Source organism: Fukomys damarensis, unplaced genomic scaffold, assembly GCF_012274545.1.
Source record: "Fukomys damarensis isolate Sample0158 unplaced genomic scaffold, DMR_v1.0_HiC HiC_scaffold_39, whole genome shotgun sequence".
NCBI classification, from domain to species: Eukaryota; Metazoa; Chordata; class Mammalia; order Rodentia; family Bathyergidae; genus Fukomys; species Fukomys damarensis.
Genome location: NW_022900951.1, coordinates 31734087 through 31742150, shown reverse-complemented (window position 1 = coordinate 31742150; position 8064 = coordinate 31734087). Strand labels below are relative to the sequence as shown.

Here is an 8064-nt window from a genome sequence, read left to right as displayed (position 1 = left end):
AATAGTCTTGTATGTATGGCCATTTGGGCTATTTTAGTTCTTACTATCCAGGAACAGGGGATGTCTTTCCATTTTCTAATATCTCCTCTATCTTCTTTTTTAGAGTACTGCAGTAACCTGAAACATCATTGTAGTGTCTTTCACTTCTGTGATTAGGTCAATTCTGAAGTATTTCATTTTTCTTAATGCTATTACAAAAGATATTGTTTTGCTAATTTTTCTCTCAGTGCATTTATTATTGGTGTATATGAATGCCACTGATTTTTGAATGTTAAGTTTGCATTATGCTACACTATTGAATTTGGTTGTTAAACTGATAAGAACAGATACTACACTTGATCTTTGCCAAAAGGCTGAGAAGCGATGGATTTATTTATTAATTATAGGAGTCTTTTGGTAGAGTTTGTGGGTTCTTCAATGATGATAATCATGTCATTTAAAATAATAATTTAACTTCTTCCTTTCTTATATGTATCTCATTTATTTCTTTCCCTTGTCTAATTGCTCTATCTAATATTGAGAAAACTACATTTAACAGGAGTGGTGATAGTGGACATCTTTGTCTTGTTCTTGATTTTGGAAGGAAAACTTCACCTTCTGTCCATTTAATATGATGTTGGCCAATAGTTTGTCAGAGATTGAGATGAAGACTTTCTGTGCTTATTTTCATCAGAATTTTTTTTATTAAACATGAATGGTTGTTATATTTTGTTAAAGAACTGTTCTGACTCTATTGGGATGATCATGTGAATTTTTCCCTTGTTTCTGATCATGTGGTGTATTACATTTATTGATTGCATATACTGAATCATGACCACAATCCTAAAATAAATTGTACTTGGTCATGATGTATGATCTTTTTGATAACGTGTTGCATTCTGTTTGACAGTATCTCATTGAAGATTTTTGTGTCGGCATAGGAAAAGACTTTATGAACAAATCCTCAGTAGCACGGAAACTAGCAGAAAGAATCAACAACTTGGATCTCACCTTACTAAAAAGCTTCTGCACTGCAAAAGAAACCATCAACAGAACTAACAGACAACCTACAATGTGGGAAGAAAATTCTTTTTAGCAGCTGCTCCTCAGACAAAGGACGATTATCTAGAATATATAAAAAACTTAAAACAATCAGCCCTGCCAAATGTAAAGACCCAATTCAAAAATGGACATCTGAAATGAACAGACATTTCTCAAAGAAATAAAAGCAGCAAGTAAATATATGAAAAAATGTTCCACATCACTGGTCATTTGAGAGTTGCAGATGAAAATAACACTGAGATTCCACCTCACCCCACAAAGAATGGCTGCTATCAAGAAATCACACAATAACAAATGTTCGCAGGGTTGTGGGGAGAAAGGAACCCTTCTCCATTGTTGGTGGGAATGCAGTCTGGTGCAAACACTGTGGAAATCAATATGGAGATACCTCAAAGAGCTGGGACTAGAGGTTCCATTTGACCCAGCCATCCCTCTGCTGAGAATCTTTCCAAAAGAATTAAAAGAATCATATCACAGAGATATATGCGCACCTATGTTTATAGTGGCAGTTTGTAATAGCTAAAACTTGGAAACAGCCCATTTGCCCATCAGTTGGAAACTGGATAAAGAAGATGTGGTTTTTCTATAAAATGGAATACTACTCAGCCATAAAAAATGAGAAATTAGAATCATTCGTAGGAAAATGCATACATTTTGAGTATATACTCCTAAGTGAAATAAAGAAGTCACACATGTGTAAATACCGAATAGTTTCTCTGGTGTGAAAAACTATGATAGTACACAAGATCCTAATGAGATAATTAACAATGTGAAATAGGAAAGGGGCTAAAGGTGTAGGGAAAGTGGGAAGGGTAGGGGAAAGGGAATAAGGGAAAAGAAAACAAATATGAGAAAATGAAAAAATGGAAATAAAATGTTTGTAATTGGGGAGGGGAGGAGTGGGTGAAGGGAGGGCAGGGACAAGGGGGAAAAATGAGAACCAAGACCTGTCATGTAGAGGTACAAGATCCTAATAATGAATGTAACTGTACTGTATGCCTAAAATGTACTAATAAACTCAATAAAAAAGTTTTTTGTGTTTATTTTTATTAAAGAGATTAGCCTATAGTTCTCTTTTTTTCTGAGTTCTTTTGTCATTTTGGAATCTATGTAATGCTTAATTTCAGGGATGACTTTGAGAGAATTGTTTTTCATTTGATTTCATTTAAGAGCTTGAGGAATATTTGTGCTAGATCTTTTCTAAAGTTCTTATAAAATTTGGTAGTGAATCTGCCAGATCTGGACTTTTCTTATTTGGTAGAATTTTTATTACTTTTTCAATTTCATTGACTATTATAGGATTATTCAGGATTTTCATGGTTCCATTTTGGTAGTTCATATGTATGTAGGTACAGTACATATAGATTTCTGAATTTTCCACTTTATTAGAGTATAGGCTCTCAAAGAAGTTACCAATGATTTTCTGGATTTGGTAGAACCTTTTGTGATTTTTCATTTCTAACTACATAAATGTGGCTTTGCTCTTTCATTGTTTTGGTCAACTTGGCTGAATGTTTGCCTATTTAATTTATTCTTTCAAAGAAACAACTCTGATACATTGATTTCATATATTTTTATTTGATTCAATATCATTAATTTCTGCTGATTTTCATAATTTCCTTTCTCATACTAGCTTTGAATTTGCATTTTTAACCTAGAAGTGCAGCATTAGGTTATTTATTTGAGCTTACTCTGTTTTTCTGATGTGGGCATTCACACTTGTAAACTTTCCTCTTAGGAATACTTACATTGTGCCCCATCAGTTCCAGTATGTTATATTGACATAATCCTTTGGTTTTAGAAAATGTCTAATTTCTTCCTTAATTTCTTCTGTGACTCACTGATTCCTCAAGAGAGTGTGGTTTAATTTCCATTTATTTGCATAGTGTCTGTGGTTTCTCCTATCAATGACTTCCAGTTTCAGTATACTACGACCTGATAATATGGAGGGGATAATTTTGATTATTTTACTTTTCCATAAGGATGCTTTATGGTCTAGTATATGTTCTATTTTGCAGAAAGTTTGATGTGCTACTAAGAAGAATATGCACTCGGTTGTTAGGTGAAACACTCTATAGATATATATTAAGACTATTTGTTCAGAAGTTTGGTTCAACTCTGATGTTCCTTTGTTAATATTTTATCTAGTTATGACAGTAGGGTATTGAGGTTTTCTATGATAATTATATGGTGTTTTTTGATTTTTTTCATGTCCATTCTTGTTTGTTTTATGAAGGTATATGTGCTGGTGTTTGTTGCATATATATTGTCATCTCTTCAATTGTTCCAGTAACCAATATGTTTTGATGTTTTTGTCTCCTCTGATTAGTTCTGACTTGAAATTAATTTTGTCTGAAATTAAAGTATCTTCTGCATTTTTCTGGGTTCACATTGCATGGATTAGTGTTTTCCATCCTCTGAGTTTTAGTCTGTGAGTTTCTTTTTAAATTAAATGTGTTTCCTGTATACTGCATATTTTAGGGTTTTTATTTCTTGATCTATCCTGCCAATCTATGTCTTTTGTTTGTTTGTTTGTTTTTTGGTACCAGGGATTGAACTTGGGACCTTGCTCTTGCAGTGGCAGGCAGCAGAACCACTGAGTTAAATCCCAGGTCTCAATCTGTGTTTTTTGATTAGGGAATTGAGACTTTCCTTAATTAATTTTATTGGTACATTTAAGATATACAGTGTAATGACATTCATCATCGGATATTTGTGCTTTTACAAAATTCATCTTGGTTTTTATTTTTTCCCATTCCCCTGCCCTCCCACCCCTCCATCCCTCCCTATTTACAAAGACTTTGTGTCCATTTTTTCTTTTTCTCCTGTTAATTCCATCCCCATCTTTCTATTCCCTTACTCTTCCCACTTTGCCCTCCCCTTTGCACCTTTTCTTCCTATTTCACATTATTTATTATACCTTTTAGTCCTTAATTTCACTTTCAGTTTAGCACACTAGAGAAACTATTTGGTATTTTCACATATGCATCCTATTTATTTTACTTAAAAGTATCGCCTCAATGTGCATCATTTTCGCCATAAATGTTTCTAGTTTCTTAGTCATTATGGCTGAGTAGTACTCCACTTTATAAAAAACAATACAAAACATTATCTTTATCCATTCTCCTGTTCAGACTTTTCTTAGAGTTAACACTGAAAAGTATCAAAATATTCCTGTCATTGCATTAATATTTCTGTTGCTGATTCTTTTAGTTTTCTGTTTCGCTTAGCTTCTCCTGTTGCCAATTATATCCATTGTGTTTTAGTTATTGGCATTTTTTATTTCATTTCTCTATGATATTCCTGAAAAATTTTTTGTAATACTTGTTTGGTGATCATGGATTTATTGAAGTGCTCCACATTATGGAAATACCTCATTTCTCCATCAATGTTGAAAAAAAGTTTTGCAGGATATATCATTATCAGTTTGAAGATGTTATTTATTACAGCTTGAAATGCTTCGCTCCAAGCCCTCCTGGCCTTAAAAGATTTATGGTGAGAACTCTCCTATAATTCGAATGGGTTTACATTTATATGTGATTCATTGCTTTTCTCTAACAACTTTTAAAATTTTGCCCCTGAGATGGACTTCTGGTACTTTGAGTACTGTGTGTTGTGGAGAGGTTCTCTTTTGTTCATGGCCATTTCAGGTTCTTATCTCTGTATGTTTTTTTTTTCTCCTATATTTTGGAAGTTCTCTAAGGTTATTTCTGTGAATGGATTTCTTACACCATTTGTGCTGTCTTGTGATTTTTCATTTACTCAGTTTACTCATAATTAGCCTTCTTTTGCCTTCTACCGGTTGTTGGATCTATTTGCCTTGTTCTCTTGTTGCTTTAAAGTTATCATTGTGTGCTTGCTCTTTGCAGTCATCATTGTCTTCTAGACCCGAAATTCTGTCTTCACTTTGGTTCCACTTGCTGCCATATATATATATATTTTTTTAAATCATGTTTTTGAATTAAAACATTTACATAGGTTCTATTTTTTTTTTACTAAAATGGTCATTTAGATTTTGTACTATTTGGTTTAGCTTAGCTAGCATTTAAAAAATTATATTAATACATGTCCACCATACATAATGATCACATTAAATGAGAAATTTAAACATGTATATATCTTAATTATTCTTTATTTTTTTCATTACTCTCCTACTCACCATATACAGTAGCTTCATTTCCATTTCTCCACCCACTTTCTATTTTTAATCTTTTCCCTTCCTTTCGTTTCAGTTCCTTGTGTCCTTGTACCCCTTCCCATTTGAATAAGTTCTTCCTACTTCCAAATATCTGTTCTCCATTGTGCTCCTTATTTACCCTTTGCATATCTCATACAAGAGAAGCAATGTGATGTTTAAATTTGTATGTCTGATTTACTCCACTTATGATTACAGTCTTGAAATACATCTGATTACTTTAAAATATCTCGTTTATTATTCTTTATGGCATAGTAGTACTCCATTATATATGAATATCACATTTTCATCATCCATTCATTGGTTGATGGGCATATGGGCTGTTTCCAAGATTTAGTTATTATAAACTGTGCTGCTATAAACATGGGTATGCATATATCACTGTGACATGATGCCTTTAATTCATTTGGAAAGGTACCTAGGAAAGAAATAGCTGAATCAAGTGGAACCTTTGGTTGTAATTTTTGAGGACTCTTCATACTGATTTCCATAATGGTTGTTACAATTTACACTCCTACCTACAATGAAGAAGGGTTCCTTTTTCCAAACAGCCTTGCCAGCATTTGTTATTGACCTGATGATAGCCATTCTTTCTCGAGTGAGATGGGATCTCACTGTTGTTTTAATTAGCATTTCTTGAATGAACAGTGGTGTGGAACATTTTTTCATATATTTATTGGCTGTTTACACTACTTCATTGGAGAAGTATCTATTCATTTCAGATGTGTATTTTTAGATTGGGTCTTTAAATTTAGGGAGTTCTGAGCTTTTAGTTCATTATGTATTCTAGATATTAGTTATTTGTCTGAGGAGTAACTGGTTATAAATTTTTCCCATTCTGTTGGTCATTTATTTACTTTGTTAGTGGTTCCTTTTGCTATGCAAAAGCTTTTTAAATTGATGTGATTAATCCCTGTTGTTGATTCTTTGTAATATTACCTGAGCAATCAGGGTGTTGTCCATAAAGTGTTTGCCTTTTTGTATGTCTTCAAGATGTTGATTATTCTATTTTCCAGCAGGGTAAGTGTTTCTGTTTTAATATGTAGATCATTGATCCATTTCAATTTTAGTTTAATGCATGACGAGAGATATGTGTCTAAGTTTAACATTCTGTAGGTGGAAAACCAATTTTACTAGCACCGTTTGTAAAAGAGATCATTCTTCCACTGAGAATGTTTGGCCTCGCTGTCAAAGGTAAGGTATGAGTGTGCTTGGAGTTGTTTCTGCATCTTCTGTTCTATTTAACTGATTCTTGAGTCTGTTGTTGTTGTTGTTGTTGTTACTATTTTTGTTTTTTTGTATGATGCAGTTTTTATCACTATAGCTTTGTAATATAACTTCAAATCAGGGATTGTGATCCCTTTTTCTTTGCCTTTGCTACCTAAAATTTCTTTTGCTATTATAGGTCTCTTCTGGTTCCATAAGAATTTCAGGATTGTTTTCTTTAGTTCTGTGAGGAATGCCATTGGAATTTTGATTGGAATTGTATTAAATCTGTAGAACAGTTTTCACTATATTTCTGCCTATCCAAGAACAAGGGATATATTTCCATTTTTAATATCTTCTTAAATGTCCTTTTTTGAGTAATATAATTTTGTTTTGTTTTGTTTTTTGAGATGGGGTCTCACTATGTAGTTGAGGCTGACCTGGAAGTATGTAGCCCAGGCTGGTCTCGAACTTACAGCAATCCTCCTGCCTCAGCCTCCCAAGTGTTGGGATTACAGGCCTGTGCCACCATAGCTGGCAAGACTACTATAATTTTTAATGTAAATGTTTTTCACTTCATTAGATTGATTCCTATATACTTCATTTTTCTTGATGCTATTGTCTGAGTGAATTTCTTATCTGTGTATAGGAATGCTAATTAATTTTGAGTGTTTATTTTTTGTCCTGCTACACAACTCAATTTGATTATTCTAGTAGATTTGGTGGAGTTTTGGGGTTCTCTTACCTAGGACATCATGCCACTAAAAATAATGATAATTTTACTCTTGCTTTCCTTTTCATATTTCTGTTTCTTTCTTTTGTCTAATTGCTCTGGCTAATATTTCCAGAATTATTTAAAACAGAAGTGGAGATAGTAGACATTCTTGTCTTTAGAATGAAAACTTTCAGTTTTTATCCAATTAGTATGATGTTGGCTGTTGGTTTGTCACAGATGACTTTTATTAGATTGAGATAGATAAAGACAATGTATTGCCATTTTCTGCAGGATTTTTTTTATCATGAATGAGTGTTGGATTTTGTCAAATGCTTTTTCTGCATTTATTGAGATGATCATGTGATTTTTGTTTTGGTTGTGTTACATGGTGTATCACATTTATTGATTTGTGTATGTTGAAGCATCTCTGCATCCCTGGGATGAATCCTACTTGGTCATGCTGTATAATCTTTTTGATGATTCCTTGCATTCTGTTTGCCAATATTTTACTAAGGATTTTTCCATCTACATTCATTATAGAGATTGCTCTGTAGTTCTCTTTTTAGTTTGGGTCCTTCTCTGGATTTTGTATCAGGGTTATCCTTGAATTCAACAATGTGTTTGGGAGTATTGCTTCCATTTCAATTTCTTTAAAATTTTGAGGAATAGTGGCATTACATTTTCCCCAAAGTTCTTGTAGAATATAACAGTTAATTCATCAGGTCCTAGGCTTTTATTTGATGGTAGTTTTTTTATTACTTCTTTAATTTCATTGACTGATTTTGGAATAGCCTGTGTAAACTCAAATTTCCCAGGGTGAGGTGCTAGATGGCAGGTCTAGGATTGGAGCAGGGCAGTGTGAGCTGGGTGTAGGCTCAAATGAGCTCAGGGAGCCAAGTAGAGATTC

General features: G+C 33.3%; 1 pseudogene; it reads right to left on the bottom strand.

Moving 5' to 3' along the window:
• Window positions 1-246: 246 nt before the first annotated feature.
• On the bottom strand, window positions 247-365 carry LOC117284893 (annotated as a pseudogene).
• Between the last annotated feature and the right edge of the window lie 7699 nt (window positions 366-8064).